At 41.0% G+C, this 23,431-nt stretch overlaps 1 protein-coding gene across 5 annotated transcripts in view; it reads right to left on the minus strand.

The window, feature by feature from the left end:
• Positions 1-21,927, minus strand: part of SCN8A (sodium voltage-gated channel alpha subunit 8) — a 236,825-nt gene extending 214,898 nt beyond the window's left edge. For 4 of the 5 annotated variants that reach the window (XM_055294788.2, XM_055294786.2, XM_055294789.2 and 1 more), the window contains exon 1: positions 21,771-21,927. The gene's annotated coding sequence lies outside the window, so the exon portion shown is untranslated. Of the gene's footprint in view, positions 1-14; positions 1,727-21,770 lie in introns of those variants that run through there. The other variant, XM_063610469.1, reaches the window with a different exon arrangement.
• Positions 21,928-23,431: the final 1,504 nt, after the last annotated feature.

Consider the following 23,431-nt stretch of genomic DNA (forward strand, 5'->3'; position numbering starts at 1 on the left):
ATACAAAAAATTACCTGGGTATGGTGGTGGGTGCCTGCAATCCCAGCAACTTGGGAGGCTGAGGCAGGAGAATCACTTGAACCCAGAAGGCGGAGGTTGCAGTGAGCTGAGATCGTACCATTGCACTCCAGCCTGGTCAACAAGAGTGAAACTCCATCTCAAAAAAAAAAGATTAGCAAATCAAATCCAACAATAGAGGAGAATACATCACCACCAACTGGCATTTACCCCAGAAATGCAAGGCAGGTTCAATATCTGAAAACCAATGTAATTCATTATATTAACAGACTAAACAAGAAAAAAATCATATGATCATATCAGTTCATACAGAAAAAGCATTTGACAAAATTCAACATTCATTCCTGATAAAATTCTCAGTAAACTAGGAATAGAAGGGAACTTACCCGACCTGATAAAATGAATGTACTAAAACTAGCAGCTAGGGCATGGTGGCTCATGCCTGTAATCCAGTACTTTGGTAGGCCAAGGTGAGTGGATCACTTGAGCTCAGGAATTCAAGACTAGCCTGGGCAAGATGGCAAAACCCTGTCTCCACAAAAAAATGTTAAAAATTAGCCAAGCGTGGTGGCATGTGCCTGTGATCCCAGCTACTTCGAAGGCTGAGGTGGGAAGATTGCTCAAGCCTGGGAGGTAGAGGTTGCAGTGAGCTGTGTTCGTGCCACTACACTCCAGCTTGGCTGTCATAGTAAAACCTTGTCTCAAAAACAAAACAAAACAAAACAAAAAAACAAGCAGGGAATATCATACTTAATAGTGAAAAACTGAATGTTTTTTCCCTAAAATCAGGATGAATGCATGGATGTCCAGTCTCACTACCCACATTTGATATCTTACTGGAAGTCTGTAAAAATGGGGAAAAAAAGAAACAAAGAAAAGGCATATAGATTAGACAGGAAGAAATAAAACTATTCATGGACTATGATTATCTATATAGCAAATCCCAAGAAACCTTTAATAAAGCTTCTAGAACAAGTGACTTTAACAAGGTTGTAAGATACAAGTTTACATACCAAAAAACCATCCTATCTCTATATACAAGAAATAAATTAGAAACTGAAATCTAAAATAGAAACATTTACATTAGGCCGGGTGCAGTGGCTGACATCGGTAATCCCAACACTTTGGGAGGCCAGGGTGGGTGGATCACCTGAGGTCAGGAAGTTCGAGACCAGCCTGACCAATGTGGTGAAACCTTGTCTCTACTAAAAATACAAAAATAAGCCAGGCATGGTGATGCATGTAATCCCAGCTACTCGGGAGGCTGAGGCAGGATAATCACCTGAACCCAGGAGGCAGAGGTTGCAGTGAGCCGAGATCGCACCACTGCACTCCAGACTGGGCAACAAGAGCGAAACTCCGTCTAAAAACAAACAAACAAACAAATAAATTATATTAGCTTAAGAAATACTTAGGTTTGGCTGGGCGCGGTGGCTCACACCTGTAATCCCAGCACTTTGTGAGGCCGAGGCGGGCGGATCACAAGGTCAGGAGATCGAGACCATCCTGGCTAACCCGGTGAAACCCCGTCTCTACTAAAAATACAAAAAAATTAGCCAGGCGTGGTGGTGGGCAACTGTAGTCCCAACTACTCGAGAGGCTGAGGCAGGAGAATGGCATGAACCTGGGAGGCAGAGCTTGCTCCAGTGTGGGTGACAGAGAGAGACTCTGTCTCAAAAAAAAAAAAAAAAAAAAAACTTAGGTATAAACCTAACAAAACATGCAGAATCTATAGGCTGAAAACTATAAAATGCTGATGAAAGGAATAAAATATTACCCAAATAAATGAAGAGATGTATCATGTTGATTAACTGGAATATTTGATATAGTTAAGATATAAATTCTCAAAGTGATTTATAGATTTAATGCAATTCCAATCAAAATGCCAGCAGTTTTTGCAGATACAAAAGCTGACTGTGAAATTTATATGCAAAGACAAAAGGACTAAAACGGCCAAAACAACTTTGAAAAAAGAACAAAGACGGAAAAGTCACACTATCCAATTTTAAGTCTTGCTATGAAGCTACAGTAACCAAGACAGTGTGGAAGACAAAGGAAAGAATCTTAACAGCTGTGAGACAGAAGCATTAGGTAACCTATAAAGGAAAACCTATCAGATTAACAGCAGATTTCTCATCAGAAACCCTACTAGCTAGAAGGGATTGGGACCCTATCTTCAGGCATCCTCAAACAAAACAATTATCAGCCAGGAATTTCATATCTAGTGAAACTAAGCATCATATATGAAGGAAAGATACAGTCTTTTTCAGACAAACAAATGCTGAGAGAATTCGCCACTACCAAGACACCAGTACAAGAACTGCTAAAAGGAGCTCTAAATCTTGAAACAAATCCTGGAAACACATTAAAAGAGAACCACTTTAAAGCATAAATCACACAGGACCTATAAAACAAAAATACAAGTTAAAAAGCAAAAACAAAAAACAAAAAAACCAAAGTACACAGGCAACAAATAGCACGATGAATGCAACGGTACCTCACATCTCAATACTAACATTGAATATAAATGGCCTAAATGCTCCACTTAACAGATACAAAACTGCAGAACTCACCAACCATCTGCTGCCTTCAGGAGACTCACCTAACACATTAAGGACTCACGTAAACTTCAGATAAAGGGGTGGAAAAAGGCATTTCATACAACCAGACACCAAAAGTGAGCAGGGATAGCCATTCCTTTTTCTTTTTTTTTTTTTTTTTTTTGAGACAGAGTTTTGCTCTGTCATCCAGGCTGGAGTGCCATGGTGTGATCTCGGCTCACTGCAACCTCTGCCTCCCGGGTTCAAGCAATTCTCCTGCCACAGCCTCCGGAGTAGCTGGGATTACAGGCGTGCACCACCATGCCTGGCTTATTTTTGTATTTTTAATTTTTTTTTTATTATACTTTAAGTTTTAGGGTACATGTGCACAACGTGCAGGTTTGTTACATATGTATACATGTGCCATGTTGGTGTGCTGCACCCCTTAACTCTTCATTTAATATTAGGTATATCTCCTAATGCTATCCCTCCCCGCTCCCCGCTCCCCACACCCCACAACAGGCCCCGGTGTGTGATGTTCCCCTTCCTGTGTCCATGTGTTCTCATTGTTCAATTCCCACCTGTGAGTATTTTTGTATTTTTAGTAGAGGCGGGGTTTTGCCATGTTGGCCAGGCTCATCTCAAACTCCTGACCTCAGGTGATCTGCCTGCCTCTGCCTCCCAAAGTGCTGGGATGACAGGCGTGAGCCACTGCCCCCAGCCTAGGGGTAGCTATTCTTATATCAGACAAAACAAACTTTAAAGCAACAGCATTTTAAAAGAGACAAAGAGGGATATTATACAATGGTAAAAGGCCTTGTCCAACAGGAAACTATCACAATCCTAAACATATATGCACCTAACCACTGGAGCTCCCAAATTTATAAAACAATTACTAATAGACCTAATAAATGAGATAGCAACACAATAATAGTGGGGGACTTCAATACTAACAGCACTGGACAGGTCATCAAGACACAAAGTCAACAAAGAAACAATGGATTTAACTACAAATCCATTTAACAAGGGATTTAAACTACAAATCCATTTAACAACAGATTTAAACTATACCTTGGAATAAATGGACTTAACAGATATATTCAGAACATTTCACCCAACAACCACAGAATACACGTTCTTTTCAACAATGCATAGAACTTCCTCCAAGAGAGACCACATGATGGGCCATAAAACGAGCCTCAATAAATTTAAGAAAACTGAAATTATATCAAGCACTCTCTCAGACCACAGTGGAATAAAACTAGAAATCAACTCCAAAAGAAACCTTCAAAACCATGCAAATACATGGAAGTTAAGTAACCTGCTTCTGAATCAGCATTGAGTCAAAAACAAAATCAAGATGGAAATTTAAAAATTCTTCAAACTGAACGACAGTAATGACACAAACTATCAAAACCTCTGGGATACAGCAAAGGTGGTGCTAAGAGGAAAGTTCATAGCCCTAAACGCCTACATCAAAAAGACTGAAAGCGCACAAACTGACATCTAAGGTCACACCTCAAGGAACTAGAGAAACAAGAATAAATCAAACCCAAATACAGCAGATGAAAGGAAATAACCAAGATCAGAGCAGAACTAAATGAAATTGAAACAAAAAAAATACAAAAGTGAAACAAAAAGCTGGTTATTTCAAAGGATAAATAAAATTGATAGACCTTTTAGCAAGATTAACCAAGAAGAAAAGAGAGAAAATCCAAATAACATCAATAAGAAACGAAACAGGAGATATTACAACTGATATCACTGAAATACAAAAGATCATTCAAAGCTACTACGAACACTTTTATGCACATAAACTAGAAAACTACGCACATAAAAGAGATGGATCAATTGCTGGAAAAATACAACCCTCCTAGCTTAAATCAGGACGAATTAGGATACCCTGAACAGACCAATAATAAGCAGCAAGATTGAAACAGTAATCTAAAAATTACCAATAAAAAAAAAGTCCAGGACCAGAAGGATTCACAGCAGAATTCTACCAGACATTGAAAGAAAAATTGGTACCAGACCGGGCACGGTGGCTCACGCCTGTAATCCCAGCACTTTGGGAGGCCGAGGCGGGCAGATCACGAGGTCAGGAAATCAAGACCACAGTGAAACCCCGTCTCTACTAAAAATACAAAAAAAATTAGCTGGGGGCGGTGGCGGGCGCCTGTAGTCCCAGCTACTCAGGAGGCTGAGGCAAGAGAATGGTGTGAACCCCAGAGGCGGAGCTTGCAGTGAGCCGAGATCGCACCACTGCACTCCAGCCTAGGCGACAGAGCAAGACTCCATCTCAAAAAAAAAAAAAAAAAAAAAGAAAAATTGGTACCAATCCTTTTGACACTATTCCTCAAGACACAGAAAGAAGGAACCCTCTCTAATTCATTCTATGAAGCCAGCATCACCCTAATACCAAAACCAGAAAAAGACATAACCAAAAAAGAAAACTACAGACTGATATCCTTGATGAACACAGATGCTAAAATCCTTCACAAAATATTAGCTAAACAAATCCAACAACATACCAAAAAGATAATCCACCATGATCAAGTGGGTTTCATATCAGGGATGCAGGGATGGTTTAACATATGGAAGTCAATAAATGTGATACAGCACATAAACAGAATTAAAAACAAAAATCACATGATCATCTCAACAGATGCAGAAAAAGCATTCAACAAAATGCAGCATTGCTTTATGATCCCTCTCAGCAAAATCGGCATACAAGGGACATACCTCAATGTAATAAAAGCCATCTATGACAAACTGACAGCCAACACAATACCGAATGGGGAAAAGTTGAAAGCATTCCCTCTGAGAACTGGAACAAGACAAGGATGCCTACTCTCACCACTCGTCTTCAACACAGTACTGGAAGTCCTAGCCACAGCAATCAGACAAGAGAAAGAAACAAAGGACATCCAAATCAGTAAACAGGAAGTGAAACTGTCACTATTTGCTGACGATATGATCATTTACCTTGAAAACCCTAAAGACTCCTCCAGAAAGCTCCAAGAAATGATAAAAGAATTCAACAAAGTTTCCAGATACAAGATTAATGTATGCAAATCAGTAACTCTTCTATACACCAACAGCAATCAAGCAGAGAATCAAATCAAGAACTCAACCCCGGCCAGGCACAGTGGCTCATGCCTGTAATCCCAGAACTTTGGGAGGCCAAGGTGGGTGGATTACCTGAGGTCAGGAGTTCAAGACCAGCCTGGCCAACATGGAGAAACCCCATCTCTACTGAAAATACAAAAATAGCCAGGTGTGGTGGCATACCCCTGTAATCCCAGCTACTTGGGAGGCTGAGGCAGGAGAATTGCTTGAGCCAGGGAGGCAGAGGTTGCAGTGAGCTGAGATCGTGCCACTGCACTCCAGCCTGGCCGGCAGAGCAAGACTCTGTCTCAAAAAACAAACAAATAAATATAAAAACTCAACTCCTTTTACAATAGCCACAAAATAAAATAAAATAAAATAAAATAAAATAAAATAAAATAAAATAAAATACTTAGGAATATACCTAACCAAGGAGTCAAAAGACCTCTACAAAGAAAACTACAAAACTGCTGAAAGAAATCATAGATGACACAAATAAATGGAAACACATTCTATGCTCATGGATGGGTAGAATCAATATTGTGAAAATGACCACACGGCCAAAAGCAATCTACAAATGCAATGCAATCCCCATCAAAATACCACCATCACTCTTCTCAGAATTAGAAAAAACAATTCTAAAATTCATATGGAACAAAAAAAGAGCCCACATAGCCAAAGCAAGACTAAGCAAAAAGAACAAATCTGGAGGCATCATACTACCTGATTTCAAACTATACTATAAGGCCATAGTCATCAAAACAATGTGGTACTGGTATAAAAATAGGCACATAGACCAATGGAACAGAATAGAGAACCCAGAAGTAAACTCAAATACTTACAGCCAACTGATCTTCGACAAAGGAAACAAAAACATAAAGTGGGGAACAGACACCCTTTTCAACAAATGGTGCTGGGATAATTGGCTAGCCACATGTAGGAGAATGAAATTGGATCCTCGTCTCTCACCTTATACAAAAATCAACTCAAGATGGATTAAGGACTTAAATCTAAAACCTGAAACTATAAAAATTCTAGAAGACAACAATGAAAAACCCTTCTCGACATTGGCTTAGGCGAGGATTTCATGGCCAAGAACCCAAAAGCAAATGCAATAAAAACAAAGATAATAGTTGGGACTTAATTAAACTAAAGAGCTTTTGCACGGCACAAGGAAGTCAGCAGAGTAAACAGACAACCCACAGAGGAGGAAATCTTGACAATCTATATATCTGAAAAAGGACTAATAACCAGCATCTACAATGAACTCAAACAAATCAGTAAGAAAACAAACAATCCCATCAAAAAGTGGGCTAAGGACATGAATAGACAATTCTCAAAAGAAGATATACAAATGGCCAACAAATACATGAAAAAATGCTCAACACCACTAATGATCAGGGAAATGCAAACCAAAACCACGATGTGATACCACCTTACTCCTGAAAGAATGGCCATAATCAAAAAATCAAAAAACAGTAGATGTTGGCATGGATGCAGTGAACAGGGAACACTTCTACACTGCTGGTGGGAATGTAAACTAGTACAGCCGCTATGGAAAAGTGTGGAGATTCCTTAAAAAACTAAAAGTAGAACTACCATTTGGTCCAGCAATCCCACTACTGGGTATCTACACAGAGGAAAAGAAGTCATTATATGAAAAAGATACTTGCACACGCATGTTTATAGCAGCACAATTCACAACTGCAAAATTGTGGAACCCAAATGCCCATCAATCACCAAGTGGATAAAGAAACTGTGGTATATATATGATGGACTACTCAGCCATAAAGAGGAATGAATTAACAGCATTTGCAATGACCTAGATGAGATTGGAGACTATTATTCTAAGTGAAGTAACTCAGGAATGGAAAACCAAACATCATGTGTTCTCACTGATATGTGGGAGCTAAGCTATGAGGATGAAAAGGCCGAAGAATGATACGGTGGACTTTGGGGAAGAAGGCGGGGGATAAAAGACTACAAATATGGTGCAGTGTGTACTGCTCAGGTGATGGGTACACCAAAATCTCACATATCACCACTAAAGAACTTACTCATGTAACCAAATACCACCTGTACCCCAATAACTTATGGGGAAAAAAAAGAAAGCTATGACAACAGAATAGCTAAATTAGGAACATGAAAAACTCGTATTTAAAACTCTGAGTACATATGGACACGAAGCGGGGAACAAAAGACACCTGGGCCTACTTGAGGGTGGAAGTTAGGAGGAGGGTGAGGATCAAAAAAAACACCCATCAGGTCCTATGCTTATAACCTGGGTGACAAAATAATCTGTATGCTAAACCCCGGTGATACCTAATTTATCTATACGACAAACCTGCACATGTACCCCCAAACCTAAAATAAAAGCTAAAAAAAAAAAAAAAAAACTGGAGCAGTGGCTCATACCTGTAATCCCAGCACTTTGGGAGGCCAAGGCAGCGGATCACCTGAGGTCGGGAGTTCAAGACCAGCCTGACTAACATGGAGAAACCCCATCTCTACTAAAAAAGAAAAATACAAAATTAGCCAGGCGTGGTGGCGCATGCCTGTAATCCCAGCTACTTGTGAGGCTGAGGCAGAAGAATTGCTTGAACCTGGGAGGCGGAGGGCACAGTGAGCTGAGATCGTGCCATGCACTCCAGCCTGGGCAACAAGAGCGAAACTCCGCCTCAAAACAAAACAAAACAAAACAAAAACCCATTTAAAAAAAACAAAAGACAAAAAAAAACCTGGGAAAAAAAAGAGACCGTGTAGTATTGAGGAAGGGGCAGACACACACACAGATTGATGGAACAGAAGAGAGAGCCCAGAAATAAACCCACATAAATATAGGCAATTGACTTTTGACAAAAGTGCAAAATCAATTCAGGAGAAAGAGTCTTTTGAACAACAATGGTGCTCAGTTAACTGCACATCTATTAGCAAAAAAATAAAAATAAACCTAGGCCTAAATCTCATATCTAATACACAGATTAACTTGAATGGATCATAGTTAAAGGTAAAATGTAAAACTACACAAAATTTTTAACAGAAAACCAAGAACATCTTGAATTTGACAGAGTTCTTATATATGACATCAAAAACATGATCCATAAATGAAAAAAATTGACAAATTGGACTAAATCAAAATTTAAAACTTTAGCTCTATAAAAACACTATTAAGAAAAGCTAAGCTAAATGGTGGGAGAAAATATGCCCATGTAAGTTATCTGATAAAAGATTTACATCTCAAAAACAACATTTTTAAAAACAAAAATCTCAAAACTCATAGTAAGAATACAAACAATCCAATTTTTTTTTAATGGGCAAAAGATTTCAACAGACACTTCACAAAGATACACAGAGCACATGAAAAGATGTTAGACATCATCAGCCATTACAGAAATGCAAACTGAAACCACAATGAGATACCACTACACACCTATTAGAATGGCTAAGATAAAAAAAAAAAAATTTAAACCTGACAATTCCAAGTGCCAATGAGGATACAGAGCACCTGAACTCGCACACGCTGCTGAACTCTCATACACTGCTGTTGGGAATGCGAAATGGTACAACCACTCTGAAAAACAGTTGGTAGTTTCTTATAAACATACACTTACTATATTACCCAGCAATCCTACTCTTAGGGATCAGCTTTGAGAAATATAAAGGTAGGGTCACACAAAAACGTGTACATGAATGTTTGCAGAAGTACTATTCATAATCACCAGAAACTGGACATATTCCAAATGTTCTTCAACAGATGAACAGGTTGACAAACTGTTATATACAATGTTATATGCATTGGAACAGTTATATACAATACTACTCAGCAATAAAAAAGAACAATTGAAAAATACAACAGCATGGTTAAATCTCCAAGGTATTATGCTCAGCAAAAGATGTCAGTCTCAAAGGGTTACATAGTGTAGTATGATTCTACTTTTATGACATTCTGGAAAAGGTAACACCACAGGAATGGAGAACCAATCAGGTTTCCAGGAGCTGGGGATTAGGGAAAGTTTGACTGCAAAGGAATGGCAGGAGGGAGTATTTTGGGGTAATGGAACTGTTCTGTATCCTGATTGTGGCATGGTTACATGAATCTATACATGTGTAAAAATTCAGAGCTGTACACCAAGATTTGTTTCAATTTTACTGTTTGTAAAATTTTTAAAATAAGAAAAAATAAAACAAAAGCTGTTTAAAATGTTAAAAGGCAAAAATGAAATACTATCTTGGGTAGATTAAGAAGAAAGAAAAAGGCCGGGCGCGGTGGCTCATGCCTGTAATCCCAGCACTTTGGGAGGCCGAGGCAGGCGGATCATGAGGTCAGGAGATTGAGACCATCCTGGCTAACACGGTGAAACCCCGTCTCTACTAAAAATACAAAAAAAAAAAAAATTAGCCAGGCGAGGTGGCGTGCGCCTGTAGTCCCAGCTACTCAGGAGGCTGAGGCAGGAGAATGGCGTGAACCCCGGGGGGCGGAGTCTGCAGTGAGCCGAGATCGCGCCACTGCACTCCAGTCTGGGCGACAGCAAGGCTCCATCTCAAAAAAAAAAAAAGAAGAAAGGAAAAAAGGAAAATAATATTTGCCATTCATGAGCTAGAACTTCAAAATCTTTTCAAATATTAGTTTTATTGAGCTTATTCTTGTGAAGGAAGTAGTGGTTTATTTGGCTGTAGTACTGTAACAGAAATAGGTTTCCAACTAGGAAAGAGTACCCTGCTTGCCCCAGGGGCACTGTGTATTGGCCCAAAGCCACACTAGAATGCAGGGTTTCTGGTCCCTATATTTTGGCCATGAAAACACCACAAACCCTCTTGTCCAAAATCTGGACTAGCATCCATCCTCTATTTTTTGTTTTATATTGATTGATTGTGGTGAAATATACATAAAATTTACCATCTTAACCATTTTTTAAGTATATAAGTATGTAACATTAAGTACATGCATTGTGGTACAACCATCATCACTATAAATCTCCAGAACAATCTCATTTTCTCAAGCTGAAACTCTGTACTCCTTAACCAGTAGCTCTCCATTACCCGTTTCTCACAACCCTTGATAGCCACTATTCTACTTTCTGTCTGTGAATTTGACTATTCTAGGTAACTCACATAAGTGGAATCATACAATGTTTGGCCTTTTGTGTTACAAACTTTCTCAAATTTTTACCTTCGCTTTATTTTTAATTGACACATAATAACTATATATATTTATGGGGTACACAGTGATGTTTCAATTCATATACAGTGATCAGATCGGGGTAATTAGCATATCCATCATCTCAGACATTTATCATTCCTGTGTTGAGCACCAATACTCTGAACTCTACAGATCCACACTGGATTTTTCTTAATACTCCCAAAGTCAGCATTCAATTCCCACAAATAAGAGTTTTTTCTAGGTTCTAGGATTAAACCGTGGAAGGAAAAAACAAAAAAACTGGAAAGGCCTGACAACTCAGTATCCATATAACAGAAGCAATGCCTATAAGGAGCTAATGGTTCTAGAATCCTGGCTAGAAAAAAAACATACACACTCCTTCCTCTCTGGGAATGAGTTTTTTTCCTTGAGATTTTGTAACAGATTGCATTGAGTATTAAACGCATTGCTCTTAAAAAAAAAAAAAAAAACCCTTTCTCTGAGCACCACCCTTGGCAAAGGTAGGGCTCCAGGGTAGCGCCCAAGTGCAGCATGGAAGTGACATCCCCATTTGACTGCTGAGCCTCACCACTGGAACCAGCAAGGCAGCCTGTGGAAAAGTGCGAGGTGAAAGACAAGGCAACTGGCTAGGAACAAAGCACATCAGCCCCCAAGGGTCAGACTTTAATTTTAATCTAATTAAAATTAAAATGGAAAACACTCATATCTAATTAATAGCAAATCTTTGATATCCACTCATAACACAAAGATGAATTTATTTTCTTTGACCTATAAAGCTTTTGAGCAATTTCTAATGCCAGAAGTCTACCTTAAGATCCCAAAATAAGTCTTACTACCCCTTGGGCACTTATGGGTGAAGTTTCCTGCATGAGTCAGAAAAAAAAAAAAAAGGCCTTGTTAGGTAAGTGAAACATTCATATTATCACTGTACTTTGTTTCCCTACTACACTACTTAATCATTCAGTCTGTGCACTTAGTAAAACCTTTCTTGGGTTTCACACAACCCTCTCCTGCATTTCCAGAGACAAGGAAGAAGAAATACTACAAACAAAAAGATGGTTAAGAAATAAGAAAAATCTATAGATCTACTAAAATATTACTTGCATGAGAACATCCAGATTAATAAAACAGATTGCCATCATTCAGTTAAGTGGTGTTTATGGACTTTCCTCATCCCAGGCTACCTTAAGAATGCCTTTCCAAGAGACTGTTGTATAACAGTTCTTAATTACTGTTACTTTGAGCATTCAAACTAGGAGAAAGGTATGCACTTATAATGGGATTGCAAGGAGAATCTCCTAATAGAATTACTGTAAGGGTAATTTGGGTAATACCCTAAATAGAGTGCTAAATTTATTAACATCTTGCACATGAACTATGCCTGCTCTACTGGTTCCACAGCAAACCATGGGGACTTCCGCCAAATGTCTGAGTGCAAACTGTGGTAAATGTAATGGAATTTGCAAGAACTCAGTAACTTTCGTGGTGAGAAGAAAAATAATTTTAACAAATTAAATGAGATTTTTAAATTGCATTAAATTTCTGATTTTTTTTCTCTTGGTGTATTCTATTATTTTGATGTCCATGTTCCGATAATCCAATAATCCTTTATTTTTTCTTATTCAATGATCATTTCTGACGAGAAAGGGCAGTAGCAGAATCTAAGCTCCCTGAGTTCTGCCTTTGCTCTAAGTTACCACTGTATACTCAAGTTGTACGTTAGGGCCCTCTGGCCACCGTCTTGTACCCCAGCTATACCAAGAAGATCATGCAAGTCAAGTCTGACATTTTTCATCCACAGCCTAAGATTCAGTACCCGAAACAGAAAGCAACATCACTGGCTGATAAGGCCTTTTCTTTCCCTCTGCTTTCACCTACTAGAATCCTCTCAGTTACTACCTTTAACTCAGCCTGCAATTTCAAATAGTATGGCTGTCATGAAGCACATGGAATATAAACAAATGATCAAAAAATGAAGTCTACTGAGTTTCGGTAAGGACGAAAGAGTCATTTACCAAGTCTATAAAAAGGTATAGAATTCTTGTTCCTTTATCCTCCAATCTGAAGGTGAGTTGAGAATGCCAAGGAAAATGACAAGTTAAGTGTCTATGAATGGATAGAATGTAAAACTCCAAAACAAGGGTAGAGACCCAAAACAAAGATTAAATAATCTTTATCAGTGAGAGCTTAGATAATAAAGTTCAGAAGATTCAGGTTTTCCTACAAGAAATAACATTAAAAGCTCAAGAAAACCCTCTGCAGAGAAACAATTAGAAAATTAGAAATAAAGAGATCTTGTTAACCAAAATGCTATGGACCAGACTACCATGTATTACAGAACATACTTCCCCAGATTTTCAAAATAGGAGATTATCTCTAATCTTTAAAACAGTAAAATAATCTTTATTCCCTCTCCCTTTTCTCCCATGTAAAGTCATTCACTGAGTTCTACTGAGTCTTCCTATAAACTATTTCTTACATTAGAAAAATATTAAACACACACATTCAGATAACACACATATACAGTTATATTTACTTTCCTTCCTTCCCATCCTTATCACCACTACACTACTCCAACCCTTCATCACTACACAGCTGGGACAAATCAAAGAGCCAACTAAGTAGATGTCCATTCCTTGCTCTATTCCATCCAATTAGACGCTGCTGCTCAATATTCCTAAAACACTACAGTATAGCTTTGATCATCTGTCATTCTATACTCTCTAAATTCTACATTCTCCATGTCATGAAAGAAACTTCAAAAAGTCCTTAATATTTGGCTAACTCTATCCTATCTTTGCAGGCTTATCTGCCACAAGGAGATTCTCACTGCTCCCCCAAAACACTTTGTACATTTTTGCCTTCTCACTTTGGCTCACACTGTTCTACCCAACCATTCTGTAAAGCCCAGCTCAAATCATGCTTCTTCCATCAACCCGTCTCTAATCATACCAGCTTGAAATGCTCTCTCTTTCCTAAAAAATCAATTTATTAACTATACCATTTATTTAGCAATAAATCCTTTCCAACTTTTTAATCATCAACCATTATGAAAATCTTTTCTTATTTAACATTTTGTGTTTATGACTTATTTCACAAAATAAATAAGCTCCTAGAACATAAGGTCTATCTTTTATATATCCCATAGTTGCTACTCGCTAAATATTTGTTGACTGATGTGGTCAAGACAGGTGATTTAGAGTTCACTCATAGACAGCAATGAACCAATAGTTCTCAAGGCTATGTCTCCCCCTGCACTTTTATTTTTAACAGGTAATTCTATAAGGAAAACCCTAAAAGCAATGTAGGTTAGTAGGAAAGGCTGCTTCAGCCCAAACTAACTTGTACATTAAATAAGCCAAGAAATTAAAATATAAATTTTACTAAGAAAAATAAAACAGAGGGATTATGTATTTCTAAGGAAAAGGGGTAATTAATTGATCTAAGATGATCTAGAATGAGAATCCAAATCCCCAAATTATTTTAAGTCTTCCTTAAAAGACAATGGAAGTAACTGTGTGAAGAGCAGGGGGAGACAATATGTATATGTGCGTGTATGTATGCAGGAAGCATTACAAGAGAAATCAGTAACAGTAATTGCTATTATGGAGTGCATACTGCATGATTGGGAGACAGTAAAAGAAGACTTAACTTCGAACTTTTTGGTTTTTGAATTCTGTGCCTCTGTTAAATATTCAAACAAACATTTCAAGACAGAATGGAAAAGAAACTGTCAACAGAGCCTTCTGAGAAAATGTTTTTGTATTAAATGACTAAAAATCAAGAGGAAATGAAAGAAACATTTAAGAATATTACTACTTTTTTTCCATAAAGCAAGAAAATATTCCCCAGTTTTCTCAATGCAGAGATCAGATAAAGAAAGCAATTTTCAGCAAAGTTCTAGCAGAGCTAAGAATAAAATAAAACTAAACAACAACAAAAACCACCTTCCCAAGGTTCTGTGCCCTGTCCAGCAGATGAGGATCTGGTTCAGTAACACAGAGGTGTACCCAAAGGAATTGTTGGAGGGGAACGAATACCTACTCTTAAAATATGAGCAGTTCCCCAAGTTCACATCCAAATCCTCTTGCCCATTTTCACTCTGTCATTCACCTTCTTTTGCCTTCTCCCTATGATGATTCGTCACACTCCAAACACTTTCTTCCCTCCCTATCACAATACTCATCTTAAAAAATGACTAATTATCTTCAAGACATCTTTCCTACAAACAAGGCATTATGCCTCTTTATAGTATTCACCAAATCATAGGAAATCCAATTGAGATGTCTGTAGCAAATGTGATTTCTGGGTATTCTGACCTCTGAGAATGCTCTATCAGTCTCATTTGCAACCTGCTTGATTTTTTTTCTGCAATTTAATAATGCATCAATTTTTTTCATTTAAAAGCATTCAGCTTCCTGCTAAGACAAAAAGACAGTAATGAATGTAACACAAAAGCCTGTTGTATTATCCTTAATTGAGGAATTAATCCTGAAACAAGGAGCTAAATATATAATAAATTAAGCCCTACTTGTTTACAGGGTTGTTGCTCACTAAAATGAAAGAAAAATGCTATTTACACCAGCTTGCAGTGGACATTAAACTTGTAGACGCTCAGCCTTCAACTGTCTATACTATTAAAATAAGGAGAGAAGAATAGATTAAATATGAGGTGTTTTTTCATTGACAAAGTAGTTGCCATCTCTTCCTTTATCAATCATTATCTAAAAAGTAAAAGTAACATTTTAATTTTGACTTTTTCTCCCTTCCCAAGTTCATGCTGGTAAAAATGCTAATGATCAGTTAAGTGCTCATAATGGAGGAAAAAGGAGAAAAATAAAGTAATTCACAAGCTTGATGATCCATCCCTGGATAAGTAAGCATCCACTATTTCTCTAGCATTCTTACTCCCCAGGAACCCAAAATTTATAGCACAAAAAACTACACTAATCAGCTGAATATGAAAGGAGCCTGTGAATGTGCCTTTTGAGGGAGTTCAGTGCTTTCCACTTCCAGATCCTGGGACACGCCCAGTGAATACAGGATGCCTACCATCAATAGTGAATATAAAGTGATCCAAATCTCTCCATCGCCTATTTTAGTCAACCCACCCCAATCAACTCCTTCCAGGATCAAGAGAGCTTCAGTACCAAACTAAAAGTACCTCTTAGACCCTCAGGCTTCTTGCTTTTATTTCATTCTATTCTCCTCAGTATGACACATCTCCATATACCCAAGGAAACTCTTAACTATTACCCTCTCTCACCTTTGTACTACTTCTAGCCCAAAGTCCTCCCAGAACTTCTTCGGCCCCAACTTGCTGCCCGTACCCATCACCAATCCCCAGCATATTCTGTTCTCTGAGTCTCACACCAGTTTCAGCCTTGCATAAGCAAAGAAGTCCAGGTAACAATGGTCATAATTCCCTACAGTCCTGGTTACAACCTAGGCTGGCAATGGGAGAGCTTTCATCAATAGCCAAGTGTATGTGTTTACATGCAAGAGACATGGAGAAAGATAAGCAGACACCAAGATATGACCTTTTTAAAAGTAGCTAGGATAGCTGCAGAAGGAACACAAGTGTGTTACTTTGCTGCCTCCTGTTTTCATCCATATTCTACTTATTGATACATCTTCTGTTAATTTCCCCTCATCCTTCCTGCTTCCAAAATGCTTTCCTTCAAAGGCACTTTTGCCCTCCCTCTGTCTATCCCAGAATCTTTCATTATACCCACTCACTAAGATATGTTTAGCTACCTAAGTTAATAATATCTTAAAATAAAACCAAAATTGTTCACATTACTTGGTTATATGAACATCAGAATATAACACCATTTAATAGAAAGACGTCATCAAACATGAGTTGACCAACCTAGGTACCAGTCTCCACTACACCAGTTAGATAGTCCTTAGCTTGGACAACTTCCTTCATTAAGCTCTTCGATGCTCAGTTTCTTCAGCTATAAAGTGGGTAGGATATTTGCTTTACCTCCCTCTCAATCGACTGATAGAAGGATTTTGAAAGTTTTGATAAATAGACAAACACACAGTAACATTTACCAAAGGTGGCAGGTCACCTATGAGACCCATTCAAATAAAGCAGTTCAAAGACTATACAGTGGGGAAACCTAAAATGATGCTGAAGACAAAACCAACTCCAAACATGTATAATCACCACAATGTAAAAATCCAGCTCAAGTCAGCATAAAGGCAGGCCTCAGCCTTTGAGTCCATTTCACCTTCAGATCCCAGGCTACAGCTAAAAACAGCCCAGCTGGAGAGTGCCAAAGCATTCCTTTTGGGTAAAGAGTCCTATTCTAGTGTAGTTTGGGAATGGACAAGGCAAGATGTACTTTGGTAACCACATTTGCACTGTTGGTGGAAGCCAGCAGAGCAATTACACAGTAAAACTTTTCTTAGCAATGTCCATCCAAGTTAGGGTATCTACGGGTTCCATCCTCTATGCCAGACTGAAGATAAAGCAACCGTCTGCTTTTCAGACTACTGAAATTCAATACAGTACATATATACTATGTCAAATACATACATAAATACACATTAAGCTGCTAAATCCCTAGAGGAAAGGAGGCTAATATATATTAAGCACTATGTGTCAGAAACCATAAGGAAACAGAGATTTCATTTAATCCCCACAAATACCCTGCAACGTAGGTATTATTATTCCCACTTTTATGGATAGGAACACTGAAGCTCCAATAGATTAAATAACTTGCCCAAGGTCACAAAGCTAATACGTAGCAGAGTCGGGATGTGAATCTAGTTTTGTCTGATTCCAAAGCCCATACTGCTTCTGACATTTTCTTCTCAATGGTGTAACTATAGCAACCTTCTTGGGTTTTCATTTCACCTTAATCTCCAACATAGTACTTAAATATGTGTCCTGGCTGTGTCTCCATAACTTCACAAAGGGATAATTTTTCCAGAAACCTTCTCCTTTGTCTTTTGACTGCATTTACTTCCCATTCTTGCACAAACTATTCTTTTTTAGGTTAAATCACTGGGCTGGCCCTAACAGACTGCCATACATTTCAGCAATTAATAAACTTATAGGGTAAAAGTTCTGTTTCCTTCGACACCTTAATAGCCACAGTTTTTGAGCACAGTATTATTTTTCAAGCTGGTGCTCGCCAGCTTAGAGAGGCATTGTACTAGTGTTCAGTACAGTGCCTTATATATAGTAGGTGCAGAGTGAGACTATTTGCTGATTCATTGATTAAGAAAAGGTTTATTTATTCCTCAGTTAATGTGCTAAATATAAACAAAGAGACTTTATGGAAGTCCAATTCTATGAGTGAATTCTTTCACATTAAAGTTTTTTTTGGAACATTTCTAAAGGATTAAGAAAAAGGTAAGTTGAAATACAACAATCTGTTTAAGTCCCTAAATGACTAGCTGGTGAACTATAAAATTAAGAGGTTAAAGGGCTCAGTTTTAAAATACTGTCATTCTGGATAACTTTACAAGTGCTTCTTTCCCTCTCTATGGGAAAAAAAAAGACTGGAAAAACATAATAAAACACAGATAATTGTTTTGCTTATGGTAGAAGCAAAGATGGTAAGGATAGTAAAACTAAGGATGACTTTTTCCCTCTGTTTTTAAATATATTAAAATTTTTCTGCAATAAGTATGTATTTTATAATTATGGTAACTGATCTCACTCTGGATAAACTTTGGATTTTTAACACTTTCTATATAGTACAGCTTTATTGTCCTTAGATATAATCCATAGGAATTGAATATTCATTAATTCAAGCATGTGCCTTCTAGAACAATTTGTTACATAATACCAGCACATTAAAGATAATTATTTTTCTTTCCATTCACAGAATGTTTTTCTTGCTTTAGGTAGACATGTCTCTATTTTTGCATTCTTTTCAACTAAGTGCAAGTTTCTTGTATATTCTCTACAGAACAATGATTCTCAATCTTTTCTTGGAAGCAAGCACAAGAATGGCATTTACCCCGATATAGCCCCAGTTTATATGTCTTTCAACTTTATGTATATTACCTTTTCAATAAGATTAAAATACTTTGATCACAGTGGAATCCAAATGGAATGAGCTACGTTATGTGGCAGTAAGTTCCCTACCAACGGGTGTATTCAAAGCAGAGATCTCCCATAAAGGAGATTCCTGTATTGGGTGGGAGGTGGTACCATGGGAATTTTATGGCCTCCTTCCTATTTTGTGATTTTAAAATAGTTTTTTTGGACAAATCTACTTTAGTAATACTGACCTCTGCTGTGTCAAGTGCCTTTCCCAGTTCGCTATTCAAATCAACCCACAGAAGACGCTCTTCTGATCCAGTTTAATTTAGCCAGCTATCGAATTACTTCTTGTGGAGACCAAGAGTATTAACAGTTGCTTGCTATTTGAAATGACTGAAGTGTGCTGAAATAATGCAGTCAGCAAAATGTCACTTATGGCTTACATATGGATCTGTTGGAGCCTGTAAAACATTGTCTCCATGAGGGACAGCCAAAATGAAGAGTTATGTGGGAGTAATAAAATATGATAACTAGGCCTCAACCTCAAGTACAAACCCAGCTGCGCACGTACATACACATCCAAGAGAAAGCCTGCTGATAATAAAAAGCAAAGAAAAATCCAATCATGTCCAGCGTGTGTGCACTTTGCCACAGGACTGGTCGGGGAACTGTCCTTTCAGCACCACAACAAGAAACCTGAGTACAAGCCTAAACACAGGCAACCCAAAGCTGGGCCAGGAGAAAAATTTGTTAAGGGTCCTACAAGGAAAGCAACAGCAACCGTATGGTTGTTTTTAAGGATGCTGTATTCCGCTTGATTATCCTTTATTAATTTAAAACAAAACCCTCCAAGGATTTTGATAAAAGTTGACAAAACCCCAAATGAAAACCAAAGCTGCTCAAACCGAAGCCAAGAAACCAGTAACTGACCTGCACCATTATGAACTGCTTTGCAATACCCACCACCAGCTCTACTCAGAAACACAACACATTTACATACACCCTGAATCAGATGTTCAGAGAACACGGAACATGCTTGCAGCCCTCTCCAGGGAGGACCTCAATTTCTAGGACAGGGAATGTGTGCTGAACACCAAAGGATCACTACCCACAACCACCACCCCACCAACCAGCAACCAAATCCTCTTTCAGGGAGAAATGAAGGCCTTATGGGTCATGAGCTCCAAAGAAAAATGCTGCAGTATTTCAAGAACCAGGTTACATGTAATGTGCTACAAAGCTTTCAGCATTTTAAGTCTGATTCCCCCAAGATTCCTACCAGGATAGTACCGTGTAGTAATGTTATCCAGCCATTTGCATTACAAATCAAAAAAAAATTTTTTTTGAGAAAAGAAGAAAAGCACAACATCCCCCCGCTCCACATCTTCTAATGCACGTGGAGAAAAGAGAAGTGCAGAGGGATTTTGAGACAGTGAAAAACCTACCACACCCGAAATCTCCACTGGAAAGCTAAGACATCCCCCAGCCTTAACACACTGCTACCTCTCTCTAAAGGTTCTCCAGGTTCAAACTTGAGAAAACAGTTACAAAAAGCACTCTCCCCCTTTACCCCCAAGGCCCCCACCCACACTTCCTGCTTCCATCCCTGACTCTCTGGTGCCCACTGTGCATGAAAAGCAGTTTTCCTTGTGTGGCAGAGCTTGCTCCATGCTAATTATTTCTCCCTCCCCCTGACTTTAGCCAGATGCAATCCAAAGTTTCCTCTACCCTCCCCCCAAACAGATGACATCCATTTATTATGAACGCTGATGCGGAATCTTGGAATCTCCGGACATAAAATGTATTCCCCCTTGCTTCAAAAACTGCAGTGTAAGCGAGGAAGAGGGCATAGGGTGGAGTAGTCGGATGGAATGCATGGTTTGAAGAATCCTATTTATCGGGCTGAAAAATGGTTCCCATTCCATCCCAACTCGAAGCTGGGGCCCCTGAAAGGGTCTGACGGTCCTGGCTAACCCCGGGAAAGTTAGCCAAGTCTCCACCGGTGGTTGTTGCTGGCAATGGACGGGATGGAGCTGAGCTCTCAGGAGAAACTGCAGAGGCTTTGCGGTGCCCCAAGGTACCAAGTAAGAACCAGAGAGGAGGGTCCAAGCCCACGGAGCTGGGCAAACAGTCCTGTACCCCAACGCTAACAAGAAGCCAAGGGTGCTGCAGCTGATGGTAAGGTGGGGGAGGGAGAGGAGAGGAACAAGCTCTGCATTGGGTGGCGTAGGGGTGGGGGTGGGGGTGGGATGGGGGAAGGGGATATTCTCAAAGTGATGTGCTTCCAAATGCAGGAATCCTAGCCTGCCGAGGAAGGTCCCGGGAGCCCCCATCACAACCCCAGAGCACCCTGTTGGGAGGGGGACGAACGCATCCGAGTAAAGGACAGAGGGAGTCGGGAGTGCTGGCTGCGGGAAGAACCCAGGAGCCCTTGGCTTCTGCAGTTTTTAGCAATGTGAAGCCGGCTGAGGGAGAAGGATGCAGTAAGACATGGGGGAGGGGGAGGGCTGAGGGTCTGCTGTAGGAAGATCCCGACAGCGCTGCCCTTCCCAGTGCAAGCCGGCCAGGGGCCCCAACTCTGCCCGGCACCGAGGGAGGGGTGGGGGGCTGCACCGCGGAAGGGGCACCAAGGACGGGCCGTGTCCCTCACTGTAGCCGAGACGGAGAAAGCAGGGTGTCCGGGGTGGGGGCTGGTGGTCCTCAGTTCTCTTAAGAGACCCCCGGTACACACAGTAGAAGGAAGCAAGAGTTCCAAACACCTGTCCAAAATAAGGAGAGCAGAACCCCAGCTCCACCGCCCCTCGAGCCCCGCCGCGCACTCTGCGGCAAAGCCCCTGACTGGAGATGGGCGAGCCCCGCTCGAGGGTCCCGAGGCGAGAGGGGAAACCCGGAGGGCAGGAAGCAGCGCCGGGGCGGGGGCTCTGGGGCGACTTACGGCAGCGGAGGCGGCGAGGGAGGCAGCGGCGGCCCTAACGCGGGGCCCGGGAGGCGCGGCCGGACTGCAAAGGCGCCGAGGCTGCGGCGGGCGGGACTGCGGTGGGCGCCATCTTGGAGCGCTCCCCGCGCCCGCCCCCCGCACCGCCCGAGTCCTTGCATAATTGATAACTCGCGCCCGCCGCGCGCCACCGCGTGCGCGCCCCTCCCGCCGGGCCCCCCGCCCGCCCCGCCCCCGCGCCGACCCCACCGCGCGCGCCCCCTGCCCGGGCCGGCCCTCGCCCGCACGCGCCGCCGCCGCCACCGCCGCCCCTGCCCCCGCCCCCGCGCTTTGCGCCCGCCCGCCCGCGCCCCCGCGGCCCACCTACCCCTGCAGGGCGCGCCCGCTCGCCCGCTCGCCCGCAGCGCGCCGCCAGCCCGCAGGCTCTCAGACTCGCGTCCCCGCGCCGCCGGGAGCGGATCAGGGGCAAGAGGGAGCGGGGCGCCGGCAGGGGGCGCCGCGCGGGAGCGCCAGGGAGCGTCCCCGGACCCGCCTCCACTACGCCCCCGCTAAGCCGCCGGGAGGGGCCGGGGGCTGAGGGCCGGGACCCGCCGCGAGACGCCGGCTGGCTGCTCCCCAGCGCCGGGCGGCGAGACCCGAAAGCTGTCGTGGTGACTCGCGAGCTCCGTGGCCCGCGTCTGTGCCAAGTCTTACCTTTCTCCTGCCCCGCAACAGTGCCGCGCTCAGTGAAGTTTCTGACTCCAAAAGCGGAGGGAACTCAATTTACAGCATGTTGGGCCCACTGAAAAAACGAGAAGTCAATCAGCGGCAGGTGGAGGCTCGTGTTTCAGCCCACAGGGACCTGCTGCCAGGAGCGGGGAGGCGCTGCCTCCCTGACAGCCCCCAGGCCACCTCAGTCTTTCCGATCCTCAGTCTGTCCATCTGTAAAGCAGGCATGAGCATTTCAACCGCTCACTCCACCCTCGCAGGATCTAGGTAATGAGTGCCAGAGCTCTTGGCACTTTACTGTGCCTCTTCTCTACTTAATATTTTCCTACCACCAATCACAAGAGGGAACAAGGATGTAACAACCTCTCCAAACCTCAGTGTTCTCGCCTGTAAAAGGAAACAATCACAGCAAGCTTATAAACTTCTTGTTTGTACAAACGGGGAGCATGCACTTCACACATTGCTAACACAGCCTGGCACATGGTATGCTTATCACATAATGTGCCCTCTACAATACATTTAAAATTAGCTTTACTGGGGTATATTTGCGTGTGTTTAGATTGTACAATTTTGACATATGTGTACACTCATGAAACCATCGCCACCAAGGTAATGAACACACCCATCACCTCCAAAAATTTCTCCGTGTGCTGCTTTGTAATCACTCCCTGCATCGCTCGCCCCCACACACCCTCTCCAGGCAACCACTGATCTTCTTTCTATTACTGTACATTGGTTTGCATTTTCCGGAATTTTAAATAAATGGAATCATACAGTACAAACTCTCTTTTTTGTATGGCTTCTTCCACTCGGCATAATCGTTTTGAGATTATTCAGTCGTCGCCTATCAAGTGTTCCTTTTTACTGCTTAGTAGTATTCTTTATGGGGAGACACCACAATGTGTTTATCCAGTCACCTGTTTGTGACATTTAGGTTATTTCCAATGTTTGTC

The sequence above is a fragment of the Symphalangus syndactylus genome, chromosome 10, assembly GCF_028878055.3.
Source record: "Symphalangus syndactylus isolate Jambi chromosome 10, NHGRI_mSymSyn1-v2.1_pri, whole genome shotgun sequence".
Taxonomy (NCBI): domain Eukaryota; kingdom Metazoa; phylum Chordata; class Mammalia; order Primates; family Hylobatidae; genus Symphalangus; species Symphalangus syndactylus.